Here is a 15,230-nt window from a genome sequence, read left to right on the forward strand (position 1 = left end):
AGCGAAGATTTCGAACCAATACACCGCGGACGCACGAGTGTCATCAGAGTTCGTCTACTGTGCCTGTACTAGTAGAGTTATTTTAAAAATCACTCCCGTGAACCCACGATCTCTACAAGATTCCTACATCTTAGTTTCGGTGTCACAGCATTATCGATATCGCTGAAGCTGGGATGTACAATTGTCTTTTCACGCGAGCGAGGATCTCGGAGCAATACACCGCGGACGCACGAGTGTCATCAGAGTTCGTCTACTTTGCCTGTACTAGTAGAGTTATTTTAAAAATCACTCCCGTGAACCCACGATACCTACAAGATTCCTACATCTTAGTTTCGGTGTCACAGCATTGTCAATATCGCTAAAATTGTCTTTTAACGCGAGCGAGGACTTCGGAGCAATACACCGGGGATGTGGGTTCAATATTACTATCATACGAGTAGGTTTTAAATCTTTGCCTAAAAATATTCTGGAAGTTGTATTGCAATAAAATAAGAAAACCGACAAAATTAGCGATAAATATAGGTAAACATACCGGTATTTCGTTTTTTTACCCGACTACCAGGAAAACGATACGAAGAACATGAAAATGTTGTTTCTTTGATTCGACCTGTTTTCGGCACGCAGAATCGCCGCGCCGGCCGGCTGCGTGTACCACGATTTCGGTAACACCCCGTATACTTCTGAACGATTTGACCGGCACCGACGTGCGAAGGGACGCGCGCACGTGTCCGCTCTCTCCTCGCCCTCGAGCTGACGTGCTATTGACCTGCTAAAACCAACTTTCTACTGCGCAATTACGGAAGATTTTTACCAACCGATCGACGCCTCTAAAAATTCTCGCTTTGTGTGCGAGCCTCGGTCGTTTAAACTGCAACTCGGCGCACGCAAAATTTCGAAGAAGCCGCGCGCTGGTCCCGATTGCGTTCGAGTTCGTCGACTGCAGTTCGCAATTTATGGCTGATTTCACGATAGAACCGCACCGCGCCCGACCAACCGGCATTACGCATTTCCGAATTTTTGTCTCGCAATTACCTTTGCGGCAGATTATTGGATAAACTCGTTCGGCCGCCGGCATGCAAAGGACATTTGTATTTGGCTAGCAGACAAATATATTGCAAAAATTCATTGAAGTTTAAAACTGTGAAGTAACTGGAAAAATTTACGAATATTTCCATACTATTTTCGACTCGCTTATTAGAATAATAGATGCATTCTCGCCGAACTTCTGCTGCATTGAATTGACTTACAAAATTTTGATTTTGCACAAAGTTTTGCATTCTATTTATTAGTGTTTTTTTTTCTAATGTTTTAGATAGACTGTAGATGTTTATGCAAAATAAAAATTGTTCAAGTTAATTGCGAGAAACCGGATGCATTTTCACTTTTAATAATTTTAAGCAGTTAACTGTAATACAATATAATTAAATTTTTCTAATGTCTCCATAGATTTGTATTCGACACTTTTGGTATAAATACATAAAATCCGCAGGCTAGTTACGGAGAATTATGTTTTGTTTTCTGACCTTAAAACTGTGTTTGATTATTGTGTTAGTTTATAACAGAAATTCGTTCGGTTGCAAACACAAACATGTTTATATTTTAATGATTTAATTACGACTCGTTGTGGGTGCAGTTAACTGCGCTTAAATAAAAACTACTTACAGTCAACGATCTTATAATTGATTGATTTTACACTCGACAGACAGCACAATAAAGGAACAGGAAGATCCACAAATTCGAAATGTTTAAAAAATATTTAAGAAGCATTTCAAATGACTCTTTTCATGTCAAGAACATTCGCGTCTATTCAACTTTCATTTATATTTTCAGGTAATATTTAGAAATTTTGTTTTAAATTGTTATTGCTCGGAATTTAGAAGAGAAAAGTGAAGGTCACGATTATTAACTTTTTTATCTGCCTATAATGGAATTTACAACATACGTTTCGTAAATCTAAATGAGTACACGTACAAAATTTAATCGAAATCGGTCGACGAATAGAAAAGCGGTAGATTAAAAAGAAAAAGCTGTCTGGCTTACAATTTATCCAAATCGCAGTTTCTTACACTTTCTTACAACTTTGTGCACGTATGCAATTTGCTTAGATCTACAAAACCCATATTTTCAATTTTCATTGTAGGTACAAATAAAAATCGTGTACTCCATTTTTTTCTTCGCAGTTTCGACCAAAGGTCATTTCTAATTAATTTATACATTACCTAGTAAAGTAATCCTTCTAAAATCTCAAAAATACTTAACTGGTTTGGCTCAATATTAAACAAGTTATAGTTAAAGGGCGCCCTCTTAATTTTGTCCCCGACTGTATTTTACGGTGATCAGTGCTTCTTTGTCGTTAACAAATTTTATTTCGACTCGATATTATAGCGCAAGGGATGAAATTGCTGCCTCCAAGTGTGTACTGTTCTCATTCACGAAAAAAATTCTTTTCACAGCGGAATAATAAAAGTGACTCGAACGTCGTGTTATGATTCGAGAGTAAGCCGCAGACCAATCGTATCAAGCTAAACGAAAAAGCGGTAAATATTGACTGCTCCCAGCGTCGGCTATCTCGGCGCGGGGATGGATAGCAACAGTTTCGGCGAGCGTACTACGCAGAAGGGTGTCTTCGATTAATCCGTTCGGGATTGCGTGTTGTACTCTCCGTTTACTCTTTTGCGGTGCGAAGCTTCGAACGAGAGTTTTTCTCATCAAAAGCCTGGGATCGACACTATTCACCGCACGTCCCCCCATTTCCGAGTTTCCCGCGAGTTTCCCGGCATTTCTCCCGATAAGAACAGGAAGATTCGAGGGCGGTGAAGTTCGCGCAATGGAAGAAACGCGGAGAATTCGTATTATCGGAGATTCGTCTGGAGCGGCGCACGAGAGGTTCTTCCCTCTCTCTCTCTCCTACTCTTTCTCTCTCGTTTACCGGTTTACGAAATACCTCGGTCTCAAAGAGCATCGACCGCGTTTCCCTCCGGTGGAATTTTAATTCCCTGACGATAACCCTCCTCGCGTTCCCCCCGGCTCCGTTTCTCTCGGAACGAAAAAAAGTCGCGGGCAGCGTGTCAGAATGAAACGATTAATCCTCCGCGATCGCGGGATTCAAAGCGACCGCTCTGCGACCGGCATCGACCGTCTCGCGCTCCTCGAAACACCCCCGGAGCCGCGGCCGCCGCCGCGCCGGTTCAAAATCGAATTTCCGACCGCGACGGAACGCCCCGAAAAGGGCAGAGCGCACTGTTCGTCGACGGAGAACACACGAGGGCAACACCACCGCCGTTTCCCCCGCACAATTCCCCGCACTCACAATATCACGGTCACGTAATTTCCCGGAGCTCCCCCTGAATGATCCCGCTTCCCGTGTTAAGTGAGAGCGATCCGTCGCTCGGAGGAAGCCGGCTTGCTGCGTCGTCGACCGTCGAGGAGAGCCTGCTCGATCCTCGCAGGCCGACTTACATCTCGTATTTCCGGTTTCCGGCACCGCGGTGTGCCCACTGGCCCAAGATCCCGTTCCGCTTTGCTGCGAGGAGGCCGGGACGCGCGACCGCGCGCGCGCGCGCGTGCTCCCCCCGTTGCCCACTCACGCACTCTCACGCACGCACGCACACTCACCACCGATTAGATTCGAGCGGCCACTCCGCACGCACCGACGGACACGCACGCGGCGCACAGTTCCGCGAGCAGAATCCCGATAGCACGAGCGATGCGAAGACGGCTGAGACGACACCGGTCGTCGTCGTCGTCGTCTAGGTCGGCGGCGTGACGACGCGTCGCGTCGCGTCGCGTCACGTCGCTCGTTCACTCGGAAGCCTTGCCGGCGTACACGGAACGCCGTCGCGCGAGTCGCCGGCGGGACGCTGCTCGACGCCGACGCCGGCACTTCCTCGCTACCATCCCCGACGGTTTCGTCGGTGCTCGTCGAACGGCCCTGTGCGTAGCCTGCGTGGCCTGTGCGCGTAGCCTACCGGCTCGAACGCCGGAAAACGCGAGCACCGCGCGACTCGCGGCGGCTGAATGTGGGGCAAGGCTTACCCACGCACACGTCGCCGTGTGGCCTCGCTACTGCCGGCCGTCTGGCACAACGTGTGCCTCCGCTACTAACCAGCCCCCTCCCTCCGACCCTCGCCAGTGCCACCACCACCCTCCCGCCACGCAACCCTACGAACAATCCCCACCCCCCTGACAACCGCCCCTGACGGCGACGACCCCACAACCAGCCGCGCAGCCCCGCCACGCGGATACCAACGAGAGAGAGCAACCCCCTCTGCTCAACCGCGCCAACGACGATCAACCTTTCGAACCACCACCCTTCGAACAGCCCTGCCGTTGCGCATGACCCAGGAGCGTCACTCTACCCGAGGGCGCCCCGGTGGACCCCTTCCGCCACCACCCCACCAACCCGCACGAATTCCGCCGGTCGATTTTTTTCCTACCGGGGCGCCTCCGAACGGATTGGATCAACCGCGCCGAGGGTTCTATTGATAACCGGAGGCCTCGATTCTCTCTCCCAGAGTTCGCGATCAACCCTTTCGACGTTTGCGAAAGGATATACTCGTCACGGGAGCGTGTCGGCCCGGCGTTTCACCACGAGTATACTCGTCCTGGTGAGAAACGAATTGTTTTTGCTATTAGACGGAGCAGTCGGATGACCGATTACCTACCGAGCACTAAAAGCGAACGGTTGTTCTACGAAATTGACAAGATGGTCAATTTTTACTAAAATATGAGCCTGGGGAACGAAATTTATCTAATTTCCTGTGAATACATCTTTATCATTTTCAGAATTGTAAACTAAAATATTCTATTATTATTTAAATATTATTTATTTTATATGAAATAAAATGTTAGATTTAGTGTTCAAAATTTCTTTGGGAATTCATAATTTCTAGATTTTTTAAAATAACGATGATTGATAAATGAAACGACAGAATTAAGTTAATAAAGAAAGTGGAATAATCAGGAAACAATGATATTCTTTTCTTCAAAATTTGCTGCGATCCTCCTACAATATGATATGCTTATAACTTATAAGCTTATAAGTTCTATAATAACATACAAGACTTTATAAGCTTCTAAGTTATACAATATATAATATAATAATATACAAGGCTTTATAAGTTTGTAAGTTATAAGCAGATCGTGTTATAGCCACAATTTTAACGGAAAAGAGTAATATCATTATTAACACATTTTAATAAACTTGAACAACCCTCCCTGGTTTGTATTACTTGTAAACTTTTCGCTTAGTACAGTCTCGATGTTCCACAGAACCAATTAAACGTGTTAGTAGAGAAGATTGTACATTGTTAACACTAAACCTACCAAGTACAAAACATATAAAAATGAAACGTCTTATAGAAAGGAGATGATTGAATTTACTTAAACTTTGTACGACTTTCATTATTATATTATTAAATGAAGAAGTCAATTCAGTAATTTCCTATGAAAACGTTTTCATAATTTCAATAATTGTGAAATAAAAACCCGGTCATTTTGACCGTGGTAGGTTTAGCGTCAATTTATAATCCTTTCCAAATATTTGATCGTTATGCAAATATTTTTTAATTCCAAATATTGATTTGTTTTTTGTTTCGAAATTGACTTTCAACTTTGTAAATAACTTTAGTCAATCTTTAAAGTATAAATTTTGCGACAGACAAACAATTGGAAAAATTGCACATTCTCTGATTTTGTCGAGTATACATACCCTCCAAATTGAATAAAAACCTTAATTAAATGGCGGATACTAGGTATTGCATATCTGGAAAACACTGGGTGACTTTTATTCGTTGGTATTTTGTATGGAGCAGCCTTTTGTTTTATGTGGACAGTGTATAGGTTCGTACCATTGTGCTAGTTTTCGACTGTTTTTGTCGTAATACAGAATGAACATGCAGGATGTCTCTAAAATTGCTACAAAGGACCGTGTGGTGGTTCTACATGCAGAAACGAGTCGAAAAAACGGTATGACATTTTGTTGTTTGGCGCCTCGTTTTCGAGGGAAACGAGTTTAAAAAACGCGTGTTCGAATACTACCCCTGGTAGAAAATATTCAATCGATATCGTGAATATCGTGAAACCATTTAATTGAGTGTGTATTAAAAACAAAAAATAGGATTATGCACATATTAGACAAATATAGTATAATGATATTTTAGGAAAATGTTTATAAAATGACGAATTCTTCTAACCGTTTTACTAAATACAAAATGATAACTGTACTATCTACGTGCGACGGTTATAAAGAAAATTAAGTAGCACGGCATACTAATAACATCTACATAAGGCATTAGAACACTTTTTAATATCTTTAACGATAAACATGTCGCTGATCGATAACAAACAAATTTTCTGAAATCGTGAGGATGAATAATCCTTTCCTTAAAGCAGTTTATGATTTACTCATTTCATCCATTATAATAAAAATAGTTTATTGTATATTACTATTTTATTTATATATGACGAGTTTTATTAATGCTTTTGCTTTTATCGTTAATGGAAAAATTTGGCCATTGCAAATATGTATTCGGTTTGACCGAATAATTTATCCCAGTGGCAGTAGCTTTAGAAAGTAGAACTGGTCGGTCATGATCAGACACACCAGTCGATGACTATACAAGGTGCGGCCAAATGTATTAGTGGGCACGAGGTGATTCCTTATGAAAAAAGAAGAAAAAAATATAGAACAAAATTTTTCATCCGAAGCTTCGTTTTCGAGAAAATCGATTTTGAAAATACAGCGAATACGTGTGCTATTCCATAGGAACCGTCTGACGCGTCTGATCATGACCAACCAATTCTACTTCCCGCATGTACCAAAGCACGCGAACCCGGCGGATCATTATACTCAATTTTCTCGAAAACGAGGCGTCAAACGAAAAAATGTCATTCCTTTTTTTCGATTTACATTTACATGTAGAATCACCCCCTGCCCGTTTGTTACATGTTAGTCGGCCGCACCCTGTATAATAGGGTGTTCGATGCATTTTTAAATGCAATTTTCTCAATAACCTGGCGTCGATACAAAAAATGTTATTCCTTCGTGTTGACTTGTTTTTGCGCGAAGAATCATCACGCCTGTACCATGATATTTTGCAATAGGAACTTCGGAATTGTCAGTTCCAGAAAATAAATCCTCTGATTTTATACTGGGCATGTGATATAAAAATATTTTCAGAAACATTGCAAATGAGTTGCTTGCTTTTCTTCATGACAGAAAAGTAAATTAGCTTGAAATATGTTTTGACTGTAATTTTGTCCAAATTATGAAATCCCGTGTTCATGTTTTCCTCGCTTTTAATATTACAATCTTAACAAAATTAAATGTAACATATTTTTCAAGCTAATGCATCCCAATGCTCTAATTCTTTATTTACATAAAATAACGAGTAAAACCGACCTACAGCAAAGAGAAGGATTTCTATTAAAAAACATAGTGCAGCTGCAAAATTCGCATGTCTCTTTCCATTTACAAGAAAAAAAGTATTATCCTGGGAACGTTGTCTGCATCGAGCCATTCATCTTTCTCCTGTACCACTCTTTGTTCATCTTTAACCAAAAAACAATATGGTCCGTTACAGTTACATGAATCACTCTATACACTGGGTGTCTCCGAAATCATGATACGAAACATCGGCTGCATGCAAAATGTTTTGTCTCGTTTTTTTTCGCCATGGATTCTCAAGCTCATTTTTCTCAAAGACGAAGCACCAAATGAAAAAATGTTCTTACTTCCTCTTGCACCATGAGCCCGGAGATACATTGTAGTATAACTTGACAGCTTCAATGTTCGAGGTAGTGCGCCTCAGGGATAGAGTGATCAATACGTTCTAGGCAAGTTTAACTTTTCAAATTAAATTAGCCTAACAAATATCCTGCTACAATCGATAGATGTTATGCACAATACACAATCTCCTCCAATATTAACTTAACGATCAAAATCTCTGGGGAAATATATGTTTAATAATAATAACGTACATTTCAGTAGCATATGTTGGTTTTAAATAAGCAAGCAAAAACAAAGTCAAATAAAGCAACTTTCGTGAAATGATGCAAAAGAACGAAATCCTTACTGTGACCTGATTTGAACTTTGATGGCCAGCTGTTACTCACTTTTCAATTAGCATTTCATTTGAATTTCTATATACGCTCTAATAGAAGTATGCCTCTGTTTCTGCATGGCAGAAAACATTAGTAAAGATCAATATGCAGATAATTAGTTTTTAGTAATTTTTTGTCAGCTCTGATTCCTACAAGTTTATATTTTACATAAAATTGGAGGGATACTATTAGCAAGAGTAGTCGACGTGTTTTTCAAATATTTGAACATTTATTCAAAAAGAATAAATATAATTTGCATACCCGGACTGAAAACAACAGCGTCTGTTTACAATTTGTTCACCATTGTGAACAGTCGTATTTATTTACCTTAGAAATATCATTAGAGTTTTGCCGAACTGTCCATTTTCGGAAGCTCCATCCAAAATTCAACTCGCCAACAAAATTCATTTCATTGCTGGTTAAATAAATTTTAAAGATTTCGAAATTTGTAGTTGAATGTTTAAGACTTCGCAGTAGTAAATCATAATGATAACTACGAAATGGAGAAAACGTGACTTACGGTATCTTTGATTTACGTCCAGTGATACATAGATAAATGTGAATTATAGTACAAAATAAAACGCGACTCTGGAAATATTGATATCGCAGGTAATTGAAGCAATACCAATTTCGTCGATCTCGAAGCGTCGATCTTGCGCTACGTAGGGGGAGTTCCCCTAAAACCGGACGGCACCTAAAACCGGACAGTAGCGATATCTTTAAGATTTGAAACGCAATGCGATCGTCATTTCACGTGAGCAGTAGTGGAGATAGATCCAAGCACAATCAGGTTTCGACACGTTCCAGTCGTATGTGCATAGCTGGGAATATCACTCCATTGTTGCGTTTAAGTACAAGCTAGTGTATCATACAAATTATAAAGTGTTACATCTATCAATTTTGGTTAGTAGCAAAACTTGTAAGTGGCATTATTATGTCGTTTGGTAAGTAGTTTTTTTAATTACCTCTGTATTTTGTATATACAGTGCACTGGTTGATACAAAAAATCATTTTTTTTTATGGCTTCGGTGTCCCCTGGTTCCGGACAGATCATTGTCCCCTATCACCGGACAATACAAATCTGAATTTTACTTATTCATATACGTATTAATAATGATTATTCGGGAAGTAATTATTATTATTTTGTTTTCAGTGGTTAAAAATCACTTAAAAAAAAATAAAAAAATAAATAAATAAATAAATGACCGAGGAGGAAGAAAACAAAAAGAGGATGACAGAACAAATAAAAAATTCGGGAAATAAGCGTAAGACAACCAGAACATTAAAACTACGAGAGTCAAACTTGAAAACCATTTGCGTGGTTTGTTTAGAAAACAATGAAGAAGACTGGATTCAGTGTTTTAGCTGCAAAAAATGGGCACCTGAAGCTTGTGCCGATATCCCGGAATGTGCAGATAACTATGTTTGTGATCGCTGTACATTATTTTGAAACTACACTATTTTTAAGCTACATTCTCAATGTATGTAATGTCCGGTACTAGGGGACACTTTACGAACTGTGCAAATTCTATACCAAACTTCAATCAAAGTTTTAATTAATTGTTAGAATAAAATTATTTCTTTTCTTGGTTTCTACTGATTGATAATGCTGTTAAGTTATAAATAACATGGTATAGAAGACATGAAATATTTTATTCTTTTATTTATTTAAGAAAAACCTTAAGTGTCCGGTACTAGGGGAACTCCCCCTAATCATAAAACGTGGTATACACTCGAACTGATGAGACATTGCTGTTGACAGGTGTTGAACTTATAACTCTTCACAACAAAATGAAAAGCTGTGTTAGTAAACAGTCAGTTACGTCTATCGGTAAGAAGACATGTCCCGAGGACTAGAAATAATAATTATCTTTAATAAATCACCTTTATATTCAGAGAAAGGATAACCAAATTGTTTTTGTGAGGTTATTTTTATTGTATGTGTGAGGTTGTAAGTTGTTTGCAACAAAAGGGCGCAGTGAGCGGGGACCGCGAGCTGCGAGCGTCGCACGTACCACGCGGCCCTGTTCGTGTTCGACCCTTAGAGAGAGTGCATAGAGAGTGTCTAGATAGCTATAGAGAGTTGTAGAGAGTGTGTGATTGTTCAAACTTATTGTTTAAATATATTAGCTCAATATTTGATCTACCTTTTTCATTCCTCCCACAGTTTTTTGGTTACACCATTCGATAAGGCTGCCAAAGAGAACACTCTGTGACAAGTTTCAGGTGGGTACCCCTACCACAAGGGTAGTTACAGGGTAGATTTTGTTTTAGTGAATTATGCTCAATTCTTCCGTTCTGTTTGACAAAAAATTATGAAAAAATTCATGAACATTCCGCCTGATGGGAGACACGTCTGTGATTTTTTTCAGAATTTTCGGTTGCGAAATCGAGTTTTGAAAAAGTCCGGAATAAACCGATTTCATATAGAAGCTTTTCACTAATAATTCACAGCACCGCGGCAACCGGCCTACTGTGCAGCCACCGTTCCAGGACACGTGGCAGTCCGGTTTATTATATCTGCAATATATTTATTATATCCAGCTCTTAGATGGCCGGGGAAACACCTCGTCGCGTCAAGTTTCACCGAGGCCGCGTTTCTCGCGTGACACCGGGAGGGATAGGAGAGCGTGCACCGTGCGTTTATGCAGATGCAACGGAGAATTTTATTAAAACTGTTGCCGGCCTGCCCCCCTCCCCAGTGGCGGGGCAGAGCGATTCTTTTGTTGACGTTTGCGTACGTGGCGTGGCATTATGCATGATGCATGACCGGTTGCGTTTGCCGGGGAACGAGCGGTGTATCGGAGAACGAACGGGCCGCGCGACGAATAGAGTCCGCTGTCTCTTAAATATCTGTTCCGCGGGAATCGGCGAGGCACGGTCGCGCGTGCTCGCCTATCTTTCGCTGCTTACCCCGTCTGGTGCAGTGCGCCGATGAAAAACTGTGCTTCACCGAGCGCAACAAAGCGTGCAGCTTGTGCCGTGCACCCGAGCACACGAACTGTGTCACGTTCAACAGTTTACCCTACATTCAACAGCATGTTTTCCCCGCCGCGCGCTAAACGGGCAAATCTCTAAAACGCCAGCCCGCGCGGACAATAACAAAACATCGCGGACAGAATCGCGCAGACAATTCGCGGGCCTGTAGCAACTTCGCTGAAAGTGGTCGCCTTTACGAGCGAGTTAGGCTTTGCGGAACTAACCGTCAGAATAGCGTCGGTCTAACGGCTGTTGAAGAAACTGCGACTCGGCTGCGTAAATGTCGTACGGTGGTCGATTTCGCGAGGAAGCGGCACGGAAATCAAATTTAAAAATTAAAAATTTAATTTTTAAATTTATTACTTTTTATTTCATTTCTTTTCACCGTGGTTAAAAATTGCTGCAAATTTAAAATGACAGTAGAACTCCATTTATACGAATCCCTCGGGAGGCAAGTTGTTTCACACAATAGGAGTCCGCCTGTCTCCCACCCCTGACTACGATTTTTCGTTCATTTAATGGGAGTTCGTTTAACTCATTTTGTCATGAATGCATGAACTCTATACAGTAAGTTTTTTATTTTGCATGAAGATCCACAGTCTAGTTATTAGAATAAAATATAAAAAAAATAAATAGATAAAAAAATATAAATGAGTATATATAAAAATATAAATATAAATAAAAAAAAATATGTAAATATAAATCTTCTTCTGAGAGATTAACGAGAAAGAGGTATTAACTCTAATCGCTGTAAAAAATATGGCAAGTTATGGTATTAATGTACAAACCATTTCGTGTCTGACCAATGTTATCTGCTTTCACTTGAAAATATTCCGAATTTATTTGGTTCGGTTTTGCACGGACCGAACGTTGAGCCAATTAGGAAAATACGCATGAGCCAATAGGAAAATTTCTCCGCCACCCCTAGCGTTTTATACAACAGTCATGACAAAGCTGAGCCGATAAGTGGCACGGCATAAGCTGACTAGGACAGGAGCACACGTACAGAACACATCACGATACAAAATGTAGAGACAGTATAACACGATTAAAATGTAAAACTTGTTTAAACACGTATTCGTCGCATAATGTTAAATCGTTAGAAATATAGACATGTACAGTCCGGGACAAAATTAAGGGGACAGCTGAACAACTTGTTTAATATTGAACCAAACAAGCTTTTCGGAAATGTTAATTTATAATTAATTTCTTGTACACTGAGTAAACTAATCCCTCTAACATTTCAAAAAGGCTCGGGTTGTTTCGTCCAATTTTTAAAGGGTGTCCACTCAACATTATCCCCCATTGTATGTTATTGACACATTTCCAAACTCGTTGCGATTTCTTTAACGACAGTTTTTAAATGTGATTGCGCACGAAAGAGATTTACGATCTAGGAGATTTACGAAAATAGGAGAAACTGTTTTCAGGATCTTAACGGTGATTTCGCTGTCTTCGTGGCGTCAGGTGGCTGTACGATGAAGACGCAATTCGGCTGCAGCTTGTCACGTTCGCCGAGCGTTTAGTCAACACGTGATCTCCAGGGAATATCGCGTGACAAATTTTCTTTCGCCTCGAAACTGGTAACTTTAGAAGCAATTGAAACTCTTAATTCGTGCCTCTTAAAAAATCAATACGATTAATTGCAGTTGCTCGAGTTTCTCAGCCGGTAGTGTGCATTATGAAAGTGTAAAGTACACTCTATTAAAAAGATCACTAGTTAACAAGCGCTTCAAGTTTGTATATATATATATATATATATATATATATATATATATATATATATATATATATATATATATATATATATATGTACGTCATGAAAGCATGCCATGTATCGATCAGATTCTGAACGTTTAAAACCAAGCAGCAATTTCTTTAACGTTAACACTAAACCTACCGAGCATCGAAATTGATTTGCTTTACTTTATGGAAATGATAAAATTAAATTTTTTAAATTATTATTAAATTTATTTAATTAATATTACATTTATAAGATTATTATTTAATTATTAAATTTATTTATTTAGACTTTACGGGATTTTTATCATAACGGGTGCTTGAATAAAGAAGATTAGTAAAACTTATTTCACAAATCCGTACACATTCAATAATTGTAAAATTAAAAATCTGAACTGGTGCTGATCTGGCTTAGTATTAAGAGATGGTATGATAACATAATAATTATAAGAAAATATAATATATATTTTAATATATATAATATATATTTTATATACTTTTTAATTTATATTATATTATATATAAAATATATATAAGAAATTGATGTACATATGGCTATATTAAAATTATTAAGGTCCATTATCGTAATAATTGTACACAAATTTTATAAATGTTAACATGTCTCTCCGATTTATTTACGGTATTAGATACTCAACTATAATGAACACTTATTTTTCAGAATATATCTTGTAAATATTATTTGACCATGTGTGGCGCATGTAGTCATATTTATTAAGTACTAATGTTTGTATATGCTTACGTATTTATGTTTTTATCGATTAAAATTCGGTGGGGTTGCCGGAGACACTTCGGTGTCATTTCAGGGTTAAATATCGACGATTTGTCAAAAGTTGGAAATTCAGTGGCAATACTTTTTGGGGCCACTGTAGGTCGATCGAGACGAAGACACACAATTGCGTGCGCCCGGGGGTTGGCCGCGGGAAAAATGGGATCGCGTCGCCGGCAGACGTGCGACCGAGTCCCCGGTCGTCCCTTGACGGGCCAAGTCTCTTTTCTTCGTCGCCTTCTGTGCTCTTTCTCTGTTCGTCCCTGTATTCTCTGGAGAAATTATATTCCGGGGCCGGGGCGGGTGGTAAGAAAGCTGGAAAGTGCGGCAGCTCGCCGGAAGGCAGCGGACCACGCGGTCTATTCAACCAGTGGCGGCGGTGCCAATATAGTCGGATGTTGACCCGGGCTCGATGGAATCACGGGCTGCGGTGACTCGGTGACCAATCTCTTCCACGAACGTAAAGAATTCTCACAAGAAATATCCTCCGAAACTTCTAATAATTTTTTATGCACTTATAATGAAAATCGGTGAACGAAACACAAAATAGACGAAACATCAGATGAATTTAATATCGTTGGCACGTTATGTACTACTAAAATTATTCAGGGTAGAACAAAAATTTTATTCAATTTTTATATATTTCCCCTTACTTGTAATTGACGCAGACAATTTTTAATTGTACATACAGTGACTCCCACTAATGTTCGGACGCTCTTATAAATCGCATAACTATTTCAATATTGGACTATACTACTTGAATTCTTTTGACAAATTCGAACAATTGGTTCGCTACATAATGTGAAAAAAATGTTTCATTAAAATTGCAATTTGTCGAAAGTGCAGAGAACATACCAAAAGTTGCAGTGGCTCACGAAAGTATTCGAACGCTTACGTTTACAAATTTTAATGAATAAAATAAGATGTACTAAACTAATCTGTATAGAACAATTTGGTATCTGTAGTAAGGGGGAAATCTCGAGATTATGTCGTGACTACAGACAACAGCGTAGGCAGAAGTTATGATATATTTATTAGAAACACGCGTAATAAGTGACTCACAAAAGTATTCGAACGCTGTAACGCTGTTGATATGTTTTCATCTTTCTTAGAAAGGAATGTACACATTACTGCTAAATGAAAACATTGGTACGTTCAGTTGATGTTAAGGCATCGTTTCCGTAACAGCAAAGTAGAACTGTGCACAGTAGTAGTTAAAATGAAGACTAAAAAGTCAGAAACACAAAAGTGTGAAAGACAAATGATACTTCGATTGCATAAGGATGGAAAATCATATAACGAGATTGCAGAAATTATAACCAGAAGTAAGTCTACAATACATTATATTATTAAAAAATCAAAAAATGAAGGAACAATTGCGAACAACGCTCGATCAGGTCGACGAAAGAAATTAACTGAAAGAGAACAGAAAATTATCATTCGCGAAATAAAAAAGATCCTACTATATCCGCTCCTAAACTTACAAATATGGTAGCTGATATGTTTCATAAAGAAGTTCATCCCGAATTATGTCGACGAATCTTACGAAATAATAATTTTCATGGCAGTGTACCACGAAAGAAGCCATATATCAATGCGGTAAATTGAAAAAAAGACTGGC

At 39.5% G+C, this 15,230-nt stretch overlaps 1 protein-coding gene across 7 annotated transcripts in view; it reads right to left on the reverse strand.

Moving 5' to 3' along the window:
* Nucleotides 1-15,230, reverse strand: part of Unc-13 (unc-13) — a 628,091-nt gene that overhangs the window by 318,370 nt on the left and 294,491 nt on the right. For 3 of the 7 annotated variants that reach the window (XM_076787592.1, XM_076787590.1, XM_076787591.1), the window contains exon 1: nucleotides 3,616-3,659. The exons of the other annotated variants lie outside the window; for them this stretch is intronic. The gene's annotated coding sequence lies outside the window, so the exon portion shown is untranslated. Of the gene's footprint in view, nucleotides 1-3,615; nucleotides 3,660-15,230 lie in introns of those variants that run through there. 7 annotated transcript variants of the gene reach the window in all.

The sequence above is a fragment of the Halictus rubicundus genome, chromosome 5 (assembly GCF_050948215.1).
Source record: "Halictus rubicundus isolate RS-2024b chromosome 5, iyHalRubi1_principal, whole genome shotgun sequence".
In the NCBI taxonomy this organism is placed as follows: Eukaryota; Metazoa; Arthropoda; class Insecta; order Hymenoptera; family Halictidae; genus Halictus; species Halictus rubicundus.